The sequence below is a fragment of the Suncus etruscus genome, chromosome 9 (genome assembly GCF_024139225.1).
Source record: "Suncus etruscus isolate mSunEtr1 chromosome 9, mSunEtr1.pri.cur, whole genome shotgun sequence".
In the NCBI taxonomy this organism is placed as follows: domain Eukaryota; kingdom Metazoa; phylum Chordata; class Mammalia; order Eulipotyphla; family Soricidae; genus Suncus; species Suncus etruscus.
The window spans coordinates 85,777,571-85,798,526 of NC_064856.1; the positions used below are offsets into that span (position 1 = coordinate 85,777,571).

Genomic DNA, 20,956 nt, shown 5'->3' on the forward strand with positions numbered 1-20,956 from the left:
GAATATGACATGAATTAACTGTAATTTAAATAGAAATTTTAGTAACACATGAATGTGCAGGAGAAGTGAAGGGCAAAAAAGATGAGTTTAGAAACTTTCTAAAAAAGTAAAATTAAAAATTAATTGAATCAGGAAATATGGATAATAGAAAATACAATAGATAATAGACAATACAATGTCACTGAGGTTCTAGTCTGTAGATGATGACATTCTCACCAGAATCAAAAATCTAAGATAGGAAGAGGTTTGAAGGAAACTTTACCTCAATTCTATGAAGTATATTTTTAAGTGCCACCTGACTTCTTAGAGATTCTTTATCTAAAAGTGATTTCTCCCATGGCACATGTCTGGTAAAAAGTCCAGTATCTTTCATCTTTGATCCTCCTTCCTTCCACCCTGGCCTAAAAGATACACGGTTTCTCCACCCTTGAAGTATACTGTCATGGGTATAACTACAGGCTATGTACATGCTCTTTTAGTCTCCCCTAGGTCCTTTTGTGATGTATGGAAGCTTTCCGCTCTGTCATGGATGATAAAATCAGGCCTATATAGCTAGTGACCTTAGTATTTGCACATGTCATAGGATGGAGCCTAGGATGGAGTCTTTCTTTACAGTTCCTGGAGTTTTGTTCTGTTACATCACTGTTGTTTTAATCAGTCTTCCGCAGTTGGTGGTCTTGGTTTTTGCACCGATCCTAGGATAAAGCCTAGGATAGAGTCTTTGATTATGTTTCCAGAAGTTCTGCTCAGTTGCAGGTGTCTCAGTCAGACCTCCGGGATAAAGATCTGCCCAGTCATGGTGGGTCATATGTTCTGCCCAGTCATGGTGGTCACAGTCAGTCTTCTGTATTTAGCAATTTTTGCTTTTGCACAGATCAAAGGATGATGTGTCTTCTGGTTTCATCTTATCATATTACTCTTAAGAGCATTAAGGCACTGCCCTGTCTTTAATATGCATAAATGACTGTATAATAGATGGCAGAAATGGTGCTCAGATTAAAGACACTAACTGTCCCAGAGATGATGAGGGTTTTCTCAGAATTCAGGACTTTCAGAAAAACCCTAGGAAAACCAGGAGAATTTGGTCACTCTAACAAGCCAGATCTGACTGTTCAATTAATTGTCCTTCCTTTGTCCTGTTCCAGAAATTCCAGAAGATCTCATGTTAACTAAAATACCTCATGTTTTATATCAGTGTTGGACAAAATCACAAACATATGTTGAGACATAATGAAAATATGTGTTGAGATAATAAATGAGTGAAACGAATGTCAAAGATTCACTAATAATAAGTCAAAGAGAATATCCCTGAATTAGATTATGGTGATAATAATATGGCTTAGCTGTTCAGCAATACAATGTTATGAGTCCAATTGAACATCCTAGGCTTCTTCACTGTGAGCTATAATAAAGTCCCCAGGCAGTCAGCCGTTCATGCCTTATGTTCCCTCCACTGTAAGGCTGCTGAGTCTGAGCTGTAAGCCAAAGACCAAAATTGAAAGAGCTCAGATGGATTCACAAAGCAGGACATAGAAAAAACCCCAAACAGAATATAGACAACTGGCTCAGACACATGAGATTTTTTTTCCTTTGGGCATTTTTTCCCTTCTCATTTGAGTTTGATGACAAACTGCAATCTTTCAGGCAGGGGTGGAAAAGAGAGTGATACCCAAGGAAGGGAGGTGAGAGGCATTTTTATATTAGCTGCAAGAAAGTATTGTAAGAAAAAAAGAAGACATATTTGTGTGCCTAAGCAAAGGAGTGGCAAGTCTTCAGCTTCATTGAGGAACAGAAGAGGTAGGGACACAGACTGCTCAGATCATTGAGTTTGAACCCAAAGCTAAAAAGATAAGACTTCAGTGTCCCCCACAGAAGGAATCCTAAGACCCTTCTGTGGGAACACAGAAATACATGCTCATAGTCTCAGAATCTCTGCAGCCTTGGGATGGTCATTCCAAACCAATGTCTTGATAGAATGCCAGTTCTGTCAGTTTCCATTTGTGTGTGACACTTGTCAGGTGTTTTAACTCCTGTAGGTCTTTGTTTTCTTGTCTAGGGTATCTGTAAGAAAGGGATATTATTGGTCAAAGCACTTGGCACCTATCAGACACTGGTGAGTATTAGTGTCACTATTATCTTGATAAGACTGATTCACTTCCAAGGGATATTTCCTGGGCCAAGACTGAGCCCGTGTCTGATTGAGGAACATTATAGAGTCAGTCTGGCTTTATGAGCTGTTTTGGCATCATCAGGGTAAAATGGGAGTAATGAGGCTAGTAATTTGAGATGCTTTCAATAAAGATGAACTAAGCCCTCCCCTATCCACCAGTTCTAATTCCTGACTTTCACTTAGATTTAATAGACTTGGGTTTAACAAGATAGCTATTATACATTAAATAAATACTGACTGGTCAGAAATGCAATGTTTACTGTGAATTAGGAATAAAATAGGCCACCTCAGTTTCATCTCTGGTTTGTTTCAAGTGCAGCTTTTAATAATTAATTTACCATTTTGAGCACACACACAATAACCAACCTATTAAGCCAAGAATCTTGCATTTATTAAATGCTAACTTGGTGGCAAACAAACAAAACCTGAGTCAATAGTTTCCTCACCAGTTATTAAAAGCTTTTCTCCCTGAAGACTTGTGTGGGAGGCCAACCACATGGTTGAGGCAGAAGAACTGACAAAAAATAGGCAGTGGGTAAAAAGTGAAGGAGTAATCAGGAGGGGGTTCAAGGTCTGATCTTTCTCCAATGAAAGTTCAAGGTATGACCATTACTCGGGGTACCAAAGAAACCACTTGGATTCCTCCACCAACTCTGTACCACTCCTGGATCAGACAGCCAGAAGATTTGCTCTGTGTTTGGGTTTTCTGAAAGTTATTTTTTGGCCCAAAAATGAGCCATAGACACAATAAAGGTATCTGAAGAGTGGTAGGGATCCTAACAAAAAGAGTTCTTACACCAAGAATAAGGGTGAATTGACTGATTCAGCCCATGTTGAGGTTGATGTACTTAGTACAGATGTTGACAGGATGGGTTTTGAAAAGGAAACCATTATGAGTCTATTGATTGTACATAAAAGCAACCCCAACTACAAATGGTTTATACATAAAGAGAGTTAATTCTCACCCAACAGGAAATTCAGAAATATATAGGATTCTCAGTTGGAATTAAAGTTAGCTATATATAAAACACAATGGCAGTGGGTTATAGAAGACAAAGATTTATATTTATTTCACATGAATGAACCTCAGTAGTAAACATTGAAAAGCTAATATAGCACATCCCAGACAGCAACGACCTATACTTTTTTTACTGGCATAGTTTTCATCCTCATCTTAGTTTCCTGGTCACATAAGCACTACTATAGCACTAACCATCATGTCCACTTTCCAGGAAAAAAGAAGGTAAAGAGGGGCAAGGACCAAGAATACCAAACATTTCATTCACTGCCTACATTGTTAGTGAGCCTAAAACATATAGTTTTACATCTGGATATAATATAAGGATACATCAATCTAGAATTTTCACTTGTTAATAATTGAAGAATGGTGTTAGCTTCAGCAGCCCATATACTAAAATAGGAACAATACAGAGAAGATTAGCATGGCCCCTGAGCAAGGATGACACGCAAATTTGTGAAGCGTTCAATATTTTAGGAACAATTAAATAAACCCTAGTGCTGCCAAAAAATAAAAATAATTGGAGAATGGACACTAAAATCAACAAGAAATTTCTGCTGCTGTGAGCTTAAATCTATGATATCTACGGTATCAACCCCACCATCAAGATTCTCTTTATCTTGGCTTTATCACATTGTATATTGGCTTCATCCAATTGGTATCAGATAACTGTAAAAAGTATATGTGTTTTATACAAATATTATGAGAATTAATAAAGAAACCACTCCCATTGCTCTTTCTTAGATAAAAAAAAAACTCAAACTTCCATTGTCATATTTTGATAGTCAGAACTAGGTCAAAGGAGAATAATAGTCTCTCCCAGAGATGAAGCACATACCTCTGAAACACATGACTTCATTACTATATATCCAAATTTTGAATCTGTTAAGAAGATGAAATGTGGGGTCGGAGAGATAACATAGAGGTAGGACGTTTGCCTTAAATGAAGAAGGATGGTAGTTCGAGTCTCGGCATCACATATGGTCGCCGAGCCTGCCAGGAGTGATTGCTGAGTGTAGAGCCAGGAGTAACCCCTGAGCACTGCTGGGTGTGACCCCCCCCCCAAAAAAAGAAGATGGAATGAAATATGAAGTGGAGTATGAATTGAGGTGTTGATACAGCTTAAAGATCAGATTTCTAATATTCTAGCTCTAAACATAGGACATAAACTTCAACCCTATTTCCTTGTCAAACAGATTTCTTGTTTGTCAAACAAAAACAGTGGCTGTTATGTAGAGTCATGTGAGGCTTGAAAGTAAAGCAATCTTATAATTCTTGATACTTGAACTGTTCCATGCTTGTATGACACAAGTAATGGCTGGAGTCTTGATTGCTCAAGTCAATTGGATCCTGATGAAGCTTCCACAGCCTTATTGGAAGTACTCCCAAACTTCACAGTTTTGATACCTTCTTTCCCCAAGACTATAGGGTTCAAAACAGAGGGCCACCAAACTGTCACTATGAAGGATAAGATCTAAATTATTAAACTCCTGTTTCCACTGATGATACTCTACTACTCTTTACTACCTCAAATAATTGAAAGTAAAACCATTCAACAATATTGATCAAGCAAGTGTTCCATATCTGTTTCTCCAAATGCTCTGTATAAATGACCTTGTTCAATGGGCCCAAAGAAGCATTAGGACTATAGCCTTCCACATTACTTCTGGGGACACTGCCCAATACTCACAGAAAATGCCACAATAGACTTAAAAAGTGGACATATCCTTGGTTTTCTTACTTACTCAGTGACAACACCCTAGAGGATCTTTGTCTATCTTTCCAGGATCTCAATTAACCATGTCACAAGTTCTTTCTGTCACCTTCAGTATCATTCTCCTCTCCAGTTTTTAGTCCCTAGTTTCAGTGGGGCTGCTCAAGTGGAACCAAGAGTCCTTGAGAAGTAAGCCCACATTCACTGTCTGACTCCTTAGATTGAGAACTTCACTACCCTCCTAGGTCCATTTTTCTCTTTAACTCAATCTACCACTCTCACACCCACAAACATAAAGCACTCATAGTCTTTATTCTAAAGTAGAGATTCATGGTTCTCTATATACCTTGCCCCAATCTGTATCTGTACTGTGAAGTTGTCACATAGATTGAGAAAAAAAGTGACACTGCACCTTTATAACTGTGTTTGGCCTAAGCCACTTAGTCAACCAGGATTCAATTTGGGAGACAAAATTTGAGCCAGTGAGAGTTGAAGAAATATTTTTCTAGAATCTTTTGATGGGGTGATAAAAACTGTCTTCCTAAATGATGTTGAATTAAAGTTTGGACTTTTACACCCAATTTTTTATCATTTTGTCAAGAAGATGAATGTTATATGAAAGGCAGATATAGAATGATACTTGGCATTTGATAGCATAAGAGCTCAAATTAAGTCATCTCAAAAGACCTTCCAATTATTTGTTCCTTAAATCAATCTTCATAAAATATGACATTTTGGGCTGAGTGTTTCATAGTTAGAACTAAAGGACCCAAGTGACCCAGTAAGACATTCAGAAATGCCCAAATCTTGGGGGTTTGGGGGAAGAGGAGCTCAGGATTTACTCCTGTCTTTGTACTCATCTATCACTCCTAGAGGACTCAGGGGCACTAGGGATCAAACCTAGATCATCCAAATGCAAAGAAAATGCACTATGTACTATGTACTATTATCACTCCAGCCTGACCTAAATCTTGGAAAGACTTCTACTTGCATGCAGAAGGTCAGTGGTGCTGCAGAGGTGTTAGTGTCCCTAAGCAGAACCTTTGTAGGGTCTGAGAACCTTTTACGGGGAGAGAGCAGGAGTACAAGGCGGATGAATATGAAATACAAAAATGAAATAAATGAGACCACACAAAATAAATTGTATGGGGACCCATGTCCAAGGGATGAAAGACAAATTTACTTTTCAGCTGATGACATTTATAAGCACAAACTCTGGTATGCATGGTGTCCTCAGGGAGAACAAAGAGCAGGAGAGCAGTACAATGGGAAAACAGGCCTAGAATCTACATATCAAAACGACTATCCTATAGGTGAGAAAGACCCCTGTTGGAGGGCAGTGAAACAAGAGCTAGAGATGTTTTTGGTTTAGCAAAAAGCAGGTTTTTCAAGAAACCAGGAAGAGAGAGACAGAGATATTTATGATGTTTATGTAGTTGCCGGAAAATAGATTTTAGGGGGGATGGAAATAATTGTTTACCATCATAAAGCTAGACTCAGAAAAACAAGCTGCTGGCACCAGGTTATACTAGAAACATGAGTCACAAATAAACTAGCCAGCAGGGAACTTTTGGCGGGTTTTTTGGTACTGACATTTCTTTGTCTGTAGGAAAGCTGAGGCTGGATTTCTATAGTGTCCAAATAAAGAGAAAATGTAATGTTACAACCATGTTGGAATTACCGCCAATAATCCACGCAATGGGTCAAATGATTGACTTCGCTGAGCGGGCCTTTTGGCAAATAATTCTTTGGGAGGAAGGCACTGCCCCAGGAAGGCAAAAAGCCATATCTGGTGCGTGCCCCCCTAAGTGGGGGGGGGGTAACACAGTGGTTTGAATTCCAGCATCCCATATGGTCCCCCGAGCCTGCCAGGAGCGATTTCTGAGTGTAAACTCCAGGAGTAACCCCTGAGTGCTGCCGGGTGTGACTCAAAAAAGAAGAAGAAGAAGAAGAAGAAGAAGAAGAAGAAGAAGAAGAAGAAGAAGAAGAAGAAGAAGAAGAAGAAGAAGAAGAAGAAGAAGAAGAAGAAGAAGAAGAAGAAGAAGAAGAAGAAGAAGAAGAAGAAGAAGAAGAAGAAGAGAAGAAAAGAAGAAGAAGAAGAAGAAGAAGAAGAAAAGAAGAAGAAGAAGAAGAAGAAGAAGAAGAAGAAGAAGAAGAAGAAGAAGAAGAAGAAGAAGAAGAAGAAGAAGAAGAAGAAGAATGGGGTGGCATATTTTTGCATAGGCACAACAAAAGTTGGGGAAAATAGAAAGGAAAAACTTTGACCTGAAAACAGGATATCCCTACCCAAGAAGCATCCTGCCAAAAGATCAACTATAGGCTCTGGGCTTACTAAGTTGTCTAACCCCAAAGACTTTCTTCATGGTCCCAAGAAAATTTCTCCTCAATCACAATTGTCACAGTCAGTCTTCTATAATTAGTGATCTTGATTTTTGCACAATCCTATGTCAAAGTCAGGGTGTCATGAGTGTCTTCTGGTTTCATCTCACCATTAGGTAGCAAGGCAGGGAAACCTGCCATGAGAGCAAGTGATTGCTGTTTCTAAGTCATCAGGGTGTCATATGAACCTATTATGGAGCAAGTCAGTGCCAGGGCAGCTTTAGGGCCTTCCCCAGTAGAAATTTGATTCCTGGTGCTGGTACAGAAAATCATGCCAGTTTCAAAGATGGGATCCAAGGTTTGGGGGTGAATGGCCAATGTCCAATTGACTGAAGCATAAATCAAGGCATTATGACAAATGTTCAGGGTGAAAAGTCCCCTGCAATATAAAATTTATTAGTTCTTATTGATATTAGATAAGAACTTCATTCTATATGTAAGATTTCTCCCTTTTAATGTGCCTATGCAAAAAGGAATGATGCCACATGATACTACTGGTACACATGGGGGTAAAAACTATAAGATAAACAATCCCATACTAATTCTCTAAAGATAATCAAACTTAGCCTCAAAAACTCCTGAACATACAGGTCTCATAGCTAATAGTAATTGGACCCCTCAGAAGTAGGACAGAGCAAATCCTCAGCCCTACTCAACCCTAGGCAGCTTCACTCACAGACACATTCAACTAAATGCTGCTATGTTAATGGCCTAGCCTCAGCAACCCTTTTCCCCTGCATCCATGCCAACACTGGTTGCTATTGTTCTTTGTAAAAATATTAATAGCTTTTTTTAATACATTTTTATTGAATCAGCATGTGATACTGTTACAATGTTGTTCATGCTTGAGTTTCAGTCATTAATGTCAAACACCCTTCACCAGTGCACATTTTCTGCTACCAATGCCTCTAGTTTCCCTCCCACCCTTCCCATGTACTCCCCCATGCCTGCCTCTGTGACAGATATTTTTCTCTCAGATATTTTCCTTCTATCTATCTATCTATCTATCTATCTATCTATCTATCTATCTATCTATCTATCTATCTATCCATCCATCTATCTATCTATCTATCATCTATCTATCTATCTCTATCTGTCTGTCTGTCTGTCTTTCATCTCTCTATCATGTCTCTATCTTCCAACCTTCCTTTTTTCACTATTCTTTTAGACACTGGTTTTTAATATTGTTACTGAAGAGATATCACTTATCTCTTTTCACTTGATACTTTGGACAAGAACTAGGTTCTTGTTCTTTTTTTTATGTCAGTAGTCTCTGTTGTTTTGATTTGCATCTCCCTGATGATTAACAGTGTGAGAATTTTTTTTCATTTTTGGCTATACATATAAGAAATATATTTCTTATTTAGGGAAATCTTTGTTCATCTATTTTTCCCATTTTTTGAATGGGGTTAGATGTTTTTCCCTTGTTAAGCTCTGTAGGTGCCTAATATATCTTAATTATTAACCCTTTATCAGATATGTATTGAGTGAATACTTTCTCCCACTCTGGTAACAAGCAATATTAAGTAAATTATTCATGTCTACCAAGGGGCATTCTTGGTGGAGGTTGGAAAATTGGGGCAATAGTTGGTGGTGGGATTGATGTTAGAACATTGAATGCCAGAAGTAACTGTACTATAAGCAACTCTGTAAACCACAGTGTTTAAAATAAGAAAATTTTTTAATAAAATACATATCCTTGAACTAACACATAATATTAATTCTCAAACCTAGCTCCAGTCTTTTGATGACACTCCTGTTCTTCTGTCTTCTTTTCTCTCTTCACTATTACCACCTAAGCACAGATACATTCCCATATTAAATCCTGATCAACTGAGGCAACTTCTTAATGATCACTATATGAAATGGCCTTTGGTAATCTAATGCCATGAGCTATGAATCATTCATCTGAAAACACCCCCTGGATCATTTTAGTCTGCTCAAAAATATGTGCTGAGTATAATAAATACAAGCACACAACGAATATGTTTTTGAGATTTTAAAGGAAAAGAGAAATGCCCTTTATCTTCAAGTTTCCTTTCCCCAAGGTAACCTACTGCTAACGGCAGGTATTCTCCTAGTCTTTCCTAACTATACATATATTTTATACCTTTTCTTTTCAACCAGGCATAGTACAGCTTTATAAAAGTTACTATACTACCCTGAAATCACATTTAAAAAAAAAACCTAGTCTGCATTATTCCTTAGGGCCACATTCAGTCAAAATAATGGAAATTTAAATTCAACTATTCTGCTGGGGAGTGTTCTGAAGCCCACAACTCTCATTTTTGTTGCTGTTGTATTTCTGTTGTTTCATTCTCCACTGGTTTAATTAGTGCACTGTATTGTCTGAAGCAATGTCATTTTTATTCCAGTTACAGCCAGAGGCAGTTAACACAAAATTCACAATTTTTTAATTCCCATAAAATTATTCAGTCAATGTTCCTGTTCCAGCGACTTCATAAGTTAGAACACCCAGAATCTGAAGTTGCAAGAAGGGGAAAAAAAAAAAAACTTATCCTGAATGTCTGAGAAAAAGAGCTCTTCTTGTGGGGACACAAGTTGCTATGTCTCCAAATTAACCCATCACCCCACATTAGACAAAAAAGCCTGGCTTAAAATCTTGGGATGCCAGTACTGGCTTGGGATACCCAAGTTCTAACTGAACTCCCAATTTTTCTCAATTAAGATGAATATTTCTGACAGTTCTGGGACTGAAATCAGGACAGTGATCTCAGGTCCTTCTAAGGTGGCTTCTCAATATGGAGAAACCATGAGTACCCACTGACCTGGAGACATACTGATCTGGCTGTGAATCTTGGTTCTAGGAAGAGCCCAGTCAACCTGAATAATAAAACTGAGTTCTCAACACTAGTGTTTCTCTGCCATTTTCTGACGTGTCCCTTTCCAACTTAGGTCTTCCTTGTTTCTCTTCTTCCAGTACCCCAGTTAACTCCCTAGTCCCATGCTCCCTCACTATTGACTTGATTTTTTATTTTGGAATATCTGGAGACTCACAGGAGCCATTCAGCCCTGGGTTGAGAAATGTTGGTATAAATCATGACCTGTAACCATGTTAGAAAATGCCCCTCAGGGGCCGGAGCGGTGGCGCGGGGCATAAGGCGTCTGCCTTGTGCGTGCTGGCCTAGGATGGACCACAGTTCAATCCCCCTCCCCCGCTTCCCATATGGTCCCCCAAGCCAGGAGTGACTTCTGAGCGCATAGTCAGGAGTAACCCCTGAGCATCACCAGATGTGGCCCAAAAACCAGGAAAAAAAGAGAAAAAAAAAAATACGAAAAAATGCAAATGCCCCTCAAGGGTTTGTGAGGTGTCGGGCACTTTGCCTGATTGAGTAAATGGTATCTGTCCTATGTCTTTCCCTGGCTGTTAGAGATTAATTTTATGCATTCAAGACAGTAGTTTCTAACCATCTCCCCCAGCAACACCTATCCTTAGCCAGGGAGCAAAAGAGGAAAAGCCCCAAGGAAGGATTGGGAGGCCTAAGAGATGATTTATTGACACTGGAAAGGATGCTTCTGGCGCTGACAGGCGGGGAGGCCGCCAAGCCAGGCCTCCATGGTGTTGATGTTGCTGGGAGGCACTACAGGGACAGAAAGCATCCCCCCAACCCCTCCCTGACTGGCTGCTCTCTCTGCTTCTCCCATTTTCTGCAACCTCTCAGAGTCTGGCTGGTCTTCTCTTTCCTGGGCAACACAGATGGCCAGCATAGAAAATGTGGGATGCATCTGAGTCCTCCTTTCACAGGCCCGGTGGAATCATCCTGCTCCAGGACAATGAAATGGTCTCTATCTCTCTATCTGTCTCTGGCTGTTTGTCTGTCTGCTTGTCTGTCTCTCTCACATACATATACACACCTCTAAATACAAACAAGATATGTCAGCATACCATGTATACTTTACTTTACCAATCTGTATCCCAATAACTATAAAATAACAGCTAATAGTGGGGCCAGATCAATAGTACAGTAAGTAGAAAATATTTGCCTTACACTCAGCCAAAGTGGGTTCAATCCCTGGCAGGGATCCCAGCAGGAGCACAGAGGCAGGAGTAAGCCCTGATCACTGCCAGGTGTGGCCCCCAAACAAAAACAAACTAACAGGGCAGGAGAGATAGCATGGAGAAGGATGGTGGTTTGAATCCCGGCATCCCATATGGTTCCCAAGCCTGCCAGGGCCGATTTCTGAGCATAGAGCCAGGAGTAGCCCCTAAGCACTGCCGGGTGTGACCCCACCCCCCAAAAAAAGACTGATGGTTGAAAAGTAAGAGACTTGTAGTTTTTAATTTATCCTCATAAAGGTGCCAAGCTTCCTAATCAAGTGCATGGAAATTCTACATCTGCTAAATACTAGTGTCAAAAAGACAAGCACTGTTATTGTAGTGTGGGTGTGTTTGTCTTCAGATCAACATGTATGTGTTGCTCCATGGGGTATCACAGAGCATGTGAGTGACAAATAGTGCTACTGCTTGGGTTCTGTTTTCATTGGTTCCTTATAAAAAAAATGTACAAAATATACTAGGTAGATATCTGTCAGCATATTTCTACTTAGCAATGGTCAATTTTATCATTAGTATTTATTATTATTATTATTATTATCATTAGTATTACCACCATTATCATTATTACTGGCTTGGGAACACACTCAGGAATACTCAGAGGTTATTTCTGGCTGTACACCTAGCGACCAACCTAGTGATGATTAGGAGACCACATAGAAAGCCAGGGTTCACCTGGATCCCAGACATAGAAATGGCACAGTTCTTCACAAGAGCTGCAGGAAACAAATCCCATCCGGGACAGCCTTAATACTGCGGGGTCACCAACAAGTGCCAGCTCTAATATGATATCCTGACAATGAGGAAAATGGGAACAACTTGACCTAAGAGCAGGTTATCCTACCTCACCAGCTAACAATAAGACAAAATCAGAAGACTTGTCACCCTTTGGTAGGTCCAAAAGCCAAGATCGCGATTTACAGATGACTGGCTGCTAGAACCATGACCAAACTGTATACATCTTGGGACCAATAAAAAAGCCCTAGTCTAGGGTTTGAACTACGACCTGCACAATAACCATGATCCCCAGTTCCAAAGGTCTGGCAGAGACAATTGTAACGGAATGGGGCTTCTGGAAGCACAAAGAAAGACGCTATCCTAGGTGCCATCCTAGGTTCAGTGCAAAGACCAAGACCACCAACCACAGAAGATGGATTAAAATGACACTGAGGGAACAGAACTTCTAGAACCACAAAGACTGACTTCATCATAAGTCCTACCCCTGGATCTGTGCAGATACTGAGATCTCTAGACACAGAGGTCTGATTGTATCACCCAGGACAGAACAGAAGTCTTCCAAACACCACAAAAGCACCACCGGGAGAGTAAATGATCCTGAACAGAGTCTATAGTTAATCCCATGACAATATACTCTGAGGACGGAGAAACCCCATATCTCTTAGGCCAAGTGAATTCCTTTTCAAATGACCCCAAAATTTACTGTGCCAGGGCAGGAGGGAAAAAACAAAAAAGCAAACAGCACAAAACATTGTTTATTTTTTATATATCTTTTATCTTCATTTATTATTATTATTTTTTTTATTTACCTATCTATTTTTAGTCGATTTCTCTGTTTGAGTGTGGTTATTGAACTTGTTGTCCCCAGTTATACCTATTTTTTTCTCTGCTTTTCTTTTCTTTCTTTATGTGCTATGTCATGTTTCTTATCTCAAGACCATGGCATTTGTTTTTTTTTTTTGTTTGTTTTTGTTTTGTTTTTGTGGTGCTTATCATTATTGTTGGAGTCCTCACTGGATATTTGACACTTCTTTTTGTACTGATGGAGTGTTTCATCTTCTTTTTCTCCTTTGTCTCTCAAATCGATGATGAGAGCCTCTAGAAGGATTCTGCCCATTTTCGGAGTATTAGACTTTTACCCCAGTTTATTACTTTTCTTCAAACAAAACCATGCAACTTGAACTAGCTAGTCCTGCCTCCCAGTTAGAGGGGGAAATAAGGGAGGCACCAAGACCAAACAGGTGCAAGACTACTATGTAGTAGGATAGGTACATAGGGGACAACATATTCTAGCAGCCCTGTGGGTGAGGGAAGAGGATATGGGAAGTAGGACAAAAACGGAGGTGTAGGGAGGACAATTTGGTGATGGGAATCCCCCCTGATTTTATGTAAATATTTACCTAAAATATTATTGCCAACAATATGTAAGCCACTATGATCAAAATAAAAATTATATTAAAAAAAGAAAGCCAGGGTTCAAACCAAGGTCAGCCATGTGTAAAGCAAGTGCTCTATCTGCTGTAATATCTCTGCAGCACCACTCATCAGTATTTAAAAAGTCCCATGAGGGCCTGGAGAGATGGTAGAGTAAGTGGTACTTACTTTGCACAGGTGTAATACTCATAACCCCATATGGTTCCCCAAAAACCTACAGGAATCATTCCTGAGTTCAGAGTTACCCTGAGCATCTATGGGTGTGGCTTTTCCCCTAAAACTTTCTAATTCAAAAGAAAAAAGAATAGCAAGTATATAATTTTTAATATCCAACAGCCCAGATCTGCTCCTTTATCTGCCCCATCACATGACAAAGGCAAAGGGACCAACAATTAAAATTTTCTGACCACATCTGGATGGATCAATTTTCTCTCTCTAAAATATGAACATTTGAATGAAAAGTGATGGAGCAGAGACTTCCATATGCCAGCCTTTGATAGATCTTCCTGCTGATGCTCCCAAGGCTACTTAGTTCTGTGCTCTCTATGCCCTCCTTGCAGCTCTTCCATTGCTGTTCAGAACTGCTCCAATAACCTTCTACTAAACTTTGTCTTGATTTTTTACTTAGTGAATCAGTTTCTGCTGCTTGTCATGAAAGGTACCTCAGGTGATTCAAGCAGAGCGAGTTTTACTATCATATAAAGATGGGTAAGACAAAATGTCACATTCTTTATTACTTTATATCTGCTCATCACTTGAGTCACCCTATACATCCATTAATACTTTCCTCCAAATACAACATATTTTCCCCAAAATGCTGTATAAAGTATAAAATGAAAATTTGAATGATGAGACAGACATAGGTATCTTCTTGAAGAAGAACACTATAACTATAAGCAGTTTAGTATGTATCCACCCAAGAATATTTATCTGGGTGTGGGTGTGAATTCCTGCTATATGACAAAAATTGGATGGCACTTTCCTCCAACTCTATCTAATCCCATATTTCCACTTAATTCTCATAATCCTCTTGTGAGGTAAGCATTACTATATCATTTTACAAATGAGAAAACCAAGCTGGGAGAGGATTGCAGCTACTCTGATCCTAAACAATCCTGCAATCTGTCATTGTCCCTACCCCAACAACACTCTCAATGATCACAGAGACCTTTGTGTGTTGGCTTATTTTGTCCTATGTGAACTGGTTATCCGACATGGTGCAGAAAGCAACAAGAAGCTTTTTGCTACTATTGTCATTTTATTTTAGGCATTTCAGGAAAAAAATTAATGGCCTTTCTCCACCCCATCTCCCAACAAATGAAGCATTTTGAAAATATACCAATGATCAAGAATTGCTTCTCCTGGGATCAGAGCAGTGGCACAAGTGGCAAGGCATCTGCCTAGACCACACTAGCCTAGGACAGACCATGGTTCGATCCCCTGGCATATGATCTCCCAAGCCAGGAGCGATTTCTGAGCACATAGCCAGGAGGAACCCCTGAGCGTCACCAGGTGTGGCCCAAAAACAAACAAACAAAAAATTGCTTCTCTTTCTCTAGTTCTGTTGGTTATATTCTCTATTGATTAACCAACAGAAACAGACTTGCAAAAAATACTATTCCAAAATAATCTCCTTTAACCCCAATCCTTCTTTCACATTTCCCCCTTCTCCTTTCTGTCATTTTTGATGACAAGAGAAATAAAACATTTATTGGAGAGGAACATTTCAAATCCTCAGCTTGTAGAAAATGTTCATGCATTCATTACTGGAGCCTGACTGATAACTAAAACATGTATGTTCCATTTGGGGACATGTATCTTGGTGAAAAGCCAGAGGTCTCAACAGAGTCTACAGCCATGAGAAGAATGATTATCCTGGGCCTAGAAGAACCCTAATGTAGAAGTCAGATACAGAGCACTCAAGTTCCAGCACTGTCAGAAAAGAGCTATACACCTTGGGCTGGCTCCTTTCACGACCCTCTGAAGTTCAGCTTTCTCCTTCATTGAACAGGAAGCTATGCTCCTCCTCCATGGCAGGTGGTTGTAAAAAGCTAACTAAAGAGGCTTGTGAAAGTTCTTGGCAAAACTGCAAAAAGCTATATAAATATATCACCGCCATTATTCTTCAGCCTTTCTTCTGCTATTCCTCAGGCCCACACTGTCCCTAAAATGCTGCCATTCTTTAAACTTAGGCAGGAAAAAAATGTCCTTGGCAGTTTCTTTCTTCTTTGTTTCCCCCTCCAGTAGAATGAAAATGAACAAGAGAGAATCCAGAGCTAGATTTTTGCATGGTGTATAGCCAATGCTGAGCTCCACAGATTTACCTTCCCTGCTCCCTGAAGCAGAGTGGGCTACCATGGGGGCTGAAACAAGAAGAAAAATTAGGATGGGTGTCTGTGCTCTGTTACCCTTCCCCATCCCCAAGACTCCCCAGTCAACCCATTTTTCCCCAAATTTTTAAAATTTGAAAGTCATTGTCTATATTTTATCATGTAAAAGGGAATATGGTTTACCACAGTGGGGTTTTTGTTGTTGTTATTGGTGGTGGTGGTGATGGTGGTGGTGCTTTTTGTTTTTTTAATTTTGAGGCCACACCCAGAGGTGCTCAGGGGTTATTTCTGGCTCTGCATTCAAAAATCACTCCCAGAAGGATTGGGGAACCATATGGTATGCTATGAATTAAACCCAGGTTCGGTCTGGATAGTTGCATGCAAGGCAAATGCTCTACCAGTGCTATCGCTCTGGCACCAAGTTTACAATGGTGTTAAAGTTTATAGTTTAGTAGTCAAAGTTACTGCAGTTCCATCACTGACAACATATCCAAGTCCCTCCGTGGTTGTGCTGGTTGCTCTTATCCACCCCAAACCAGCCCAAACCTTTCACATCCAGCTTCATAAGTTAATAACCCCCATGCAGCTGTGGCACATTTCCCAGCAGTAACACAGAAGAAGAGAGATGTAAGGAAGTACCATTTCAAACCTGTTTAGTAAAAAAAATGCTGGATCTTAGGAAGAGACATGATCTTCAAAAGAACTGCCTTTACCAGACTGAAGTGATAGTACAGTGAGAAGAGCGTTTGCCTTTTGGACATGGCTGACCAGGATTCAATCCTTTCACCTCCTCTGGTCCTTTAAGCCTTACTAGGAGTGATCTCTGAACAAAGAAGCAGAAGTAAGTGTGTTTCTGAGTGCTGCAAGGTATGGCCTCCAAACCAAAACAAACAAACAGACAAAACCAGAAGTGGGAAGTTTTCATGTTTGAATAGAGCCAGCTCCATAGACTCAATCTCTTCTCAAATGAAACATAAACCAATCTATGAAAGATCATGGGTATACTAGCCATGCAGCAGAAAGCTGGCCATGTCCAGAAGAGAGGGTGGGCCAAGCATCACTCTGCCGAAGCCATGCCTGCAGCACCCATCACCCAGAATCATAGTGTTGCCTATAGCTATAAAGATACCCACCCTTATCTTCCTTCTTCCAGAAGCCTGGTAGCTGAGAACATGCTCCTAAAAGTCACAGTATCAGTAATAGTGCTTTTAATTTCTGAACAACTTTATTTGTACAATGCTGTCATCCCTAAAGAAACACCTCCAATAACAGAATGGACAGATAACAAATGTTTACTAAATCCCCTGCTATTGTATTAATGACTTCACTAGAGATACAATAATTTTCACAAATGTGCTTGCTACTCCTTTTTTCTTTTCATTTTTTAAACTTTCTTCTTTTTCTTTTTGAATTTTTTATTTCTATTCTTTTTTAAATAACTTTGCTCTCACTTATCTGAAAGCAAATGTATTATGGTCAACTATGTAATATATTTTCTTTAATAAAGTAAAAACAGGTCTCTTTGTTAATTCATCACTCTGTTTTTCTGTCTGAATAGGCCACTTACTAATTCTATTCTTTCTTAAATACTTCTCCCTGTCACTTAGCAGAAGTTCTGGGTCCAGTTTTACTTCTCAGGATGATTCACTTTTTCTCTGAATAAAAAGGGGTGGTGAAGGAGTGATAAAAGACTCTTAGCTTATGGTTTTCAGAACAAAGTATCTTAGAAGTGTTCAAGTATATCGGCTGCCACAAGTTCTTTCTTGCTCAATGACAAGGTAAGCCATGTAGTCTATTGACCTTCAATAGAAGCTGAGAGCTTGGGAAAGCCTGCATGGGAGGAGTGTTGTGTTACATGAAGTGGGAAATGCTACCTGTCTTTCCACCAAGGGGAAAAGAGGGAGAAGGAATTGGGAATACTTAGACAAAGGCTTTAGTCCAATAATGTCTCACACATACATACTCACATACACCCCAGGAGTCCTCCAGTCTTCAGTAGTGGTGGTGGTGGAACTAATGATTAAGGCAGTACACTTCACTCCAACATGAAATACATTCTGGAGTCAAAGCAATAGCATAGAAGCAAGAAGGAGATGCAGACAGGCAAGCTTAGAAGCAGACTTGGGAGGCTTTCAGAAATAGAGGGAAAGTCTTTATATACCCTCCTAGGACACAGAGTCTGAATTTGGATCAAGATTAACTACGTCTCCAAAAAAATAGAAAGGATTCAACCAACAATAAGACACAGCCTTTATCACCATCATTATCTCCACATCATCCATCACATCTGCTTTATCAGATGTTACTGACTGCCTATGAGATGCAGAAAACTAGATCTAGGTTATGAAATCCAGAACCTAGGAAGTAATGAGGGCTATATTCAGGCAGGCCCTCATCACCCTCCATTGTGGAAATTCAAAGTATCTCCATTCCCTCTTCTTGAGCTGACAATGTTGGTAAGTTACTCCTTTGCCTTTTCAGCCCCAAAGCAATCACTTTTCTCGGCTCTGGAACTCCTTCCATGCACCACACAGGCCGCTGACTGTTCTCACAGCTTTCATCTGCACTGCAGCGCACTGCCAGTTATAAATTACTTACCTGTTGACCATCATTTTAATGTAAATGGATTTTAAAAGGCAGCAAAGAAATATATTTTCATTTGGAGCTAACGTACCCATTTTTTACTTGAGTCTGAATCTAGTCGAGAAGAGATGGCAGAAGAATGGCTCCAAGGCTAATATAGCTAATGATAATGATGGAGATTCCAGGAGCAGGTCATATTTCATTTGCAGCCACCTCTATCCCGGCTTCACTGCCTGCCGTTCTTTTTCTTTCTCTTTTTTTCCACAGTCACTTCTATTAACACCCACCACATATGATGGAACCATTATGATAATATCTCTCCTCTCAGCAGCCTCGATTGGTTTTGACACATTATCACCCTAAGAGCTCAACCACGTCACACTCAGTCCTATTTATAATAACCCTTGGCGGGGGCCACCAAAATAAAACCTGGTACTTATGGGCCACCTTTCATCTACGGAAATCAGAAAGCTTTACAAGCTTAATTAAGCTTCAGCGTGTCTCTGACTGATGAGCAGTGCGGGCCTCAGGAAGCTGGGGAAGCGTAGCATGGCTAATTGTGCACCAGAGAAAGCTCTGGGCGCCATGAACAAAGAAATCAACAGAGCCCAAGGGGGAAATGTTTGCTGGCTGAATTTCTTCAGGGTAGGCTTGAGCCCATCTGACGTTGGGCTCAAGAGACTCTGATTTGGTGCTTCTCCACTGTGTGTGTGTGGGGAGGGGGGGCGCTGAGATATGTGGTTATTGTTAATACAAAAATAATTAAGCTAACACAACATACTCATGTGTTCTCAAAAATGAACAGTGGAGCTCATGAAGCATGAAGGGGTGGATCTCACATGCTGCACCCTTTGCCTGCCCAAAGTTCCCTCCCAATAAAAATCCTGACCGGCATACACCACTTGCCCTTATTTTCACACTGCCTCATTCTTGGCTTCCTTAGTATAATTGGTTGCTCCTTCCTGAGTTTCTCGTGTAGTTTATATTTTCATAATAGCTCAAGCAAGCAATTATATGTATTGAGCATTTGCTACTGCTTAATATGCACTGCACCCATCCCTTAATGTGAATGGCAGGTTCATTCATTTTCAGATGTGATCATCTTCATTTTCAGATGTGTTAAGCAGGTCTAGAGTAGCACTCAGTAGCTACTGAGTGCAAGCCTCATCCTAGCTGCGGAGCACACGTTGCAAGCTACCACACTTGGTCCTGGACACACTGTGTGGAAGAACTCTGTTCACACAGCTGCTACCTTTTTGTTTCAAAACTAAAGGTATACTTTTCGGATATATTTGGGCTATTAAATAGAAATCCTAATTTCAAGTAGATTGAACCATCAGAAAAGTTCAGAGAACACCTCCCAAGTTGTTTCAGGTTCTTACTGTCCAGCATGTAAGTCCCAAGTTCAGTCTTTCTGCCCCACCATCCTTAATGTGTGTACTTAGCAATAATGCAGTAACAAACTCTGTTTCCAGAGTAAAGTCTGGACTTAAATCACAGAGAAAAGGTGCAATCTTTGGTGCCTTTTTTTTTTTTTTATAACAGGAAAGACATCTTTCCCAGAAACTTTACCATGAGAATTTCTCCTCAGAGCTCACTGGTAGAATGGTGTCATGTATGAATGCCTAAACCAATCATTGGCAAGTAGGGAAGGAGAGGGTGAAAGCACATAACGCATGTGTTAGCCCAATCAGGATTCAGCCTCCCTTCAAGCACCAAGCACAAGAGGAAAGACCTACTGAAAAGGAAGGGAAGGTAAAGGATCTAAAGGAGTTACACCCAACATTCTCTGATGCCCCTTAGTTATTTTTTAGTTGTCTGACTCACTGTGTATGTTGGAACATGAGAACAATATGTGCTGATGGAACTAGATTACAATAAAAACAAAAACAAAGCACAACAAAATACTCTCATATTCCCAAATGCCTACTCCCAAATTTTTATTATCACATTCTATAGCCACAGGATGTGAGATGACTGAGAAATGGCAGCTACTGTTCTGAAATGTATCAAATTAACTCACCCAGGCTCCAGCTTTTCAATTTTAGTTTCTGACCTCAATGGTAACAAGAATGTCTTTCAAAACAGGTCAAAAAGAGAACTACGGGGAATAAAGAGAATCATAAGATTGTTAGTCTCAGCACAAATTAAAGGTTCGTGTCAACTTTGACTTTGTTCTTAGAAACACGGTATGTTCTTAAAAGTGGGACTCATTCATGCAGACAGGTTAATTGCAAAGACAATTCCATTTCCCGGCTTCATAGCTTTCTGGTAAAATTTAATCGGTGTCAGGTGTATTTATACCTGCCCCAGACAACCATATATAGGAGAATGGGATCATTCAAGCAAATTTTAAAAGACCCAAATCACGGTCAAAGAGAGAAACATCAAGAAAATAAGCTTCTAACAGAAAAATATGTACAAAAATAATTTATCTTTTAGTAAAGAAAATTCTGGCAAAGAGAAAAGTATTAATAATAAAACTGCCCCCTTACCAAGGGCACACAGTTCAAGA

The 20,956-nt window shown here is 39.8% G+C and overlaps 1 non-coding gene across 1 annotated transcript; it reads left to right on the forward strand.

Moving 5' to 3' along the window:
- Positions 1 to 3,557: 3,557 nt before the first annotated feature.
- On the forward strand, positions 3,558 to 3,664 carry LOC126019819 (U6 spliceosomal RNA). Its single transcript, XR_007499440.1, has one exon. It is a non-coding gene; the product is annotated as a U6 spliceosomal RNA (small nuclear RNA).
- Positions 3,665 to 20,956: the final 17,292 nt, after the last annotated feature.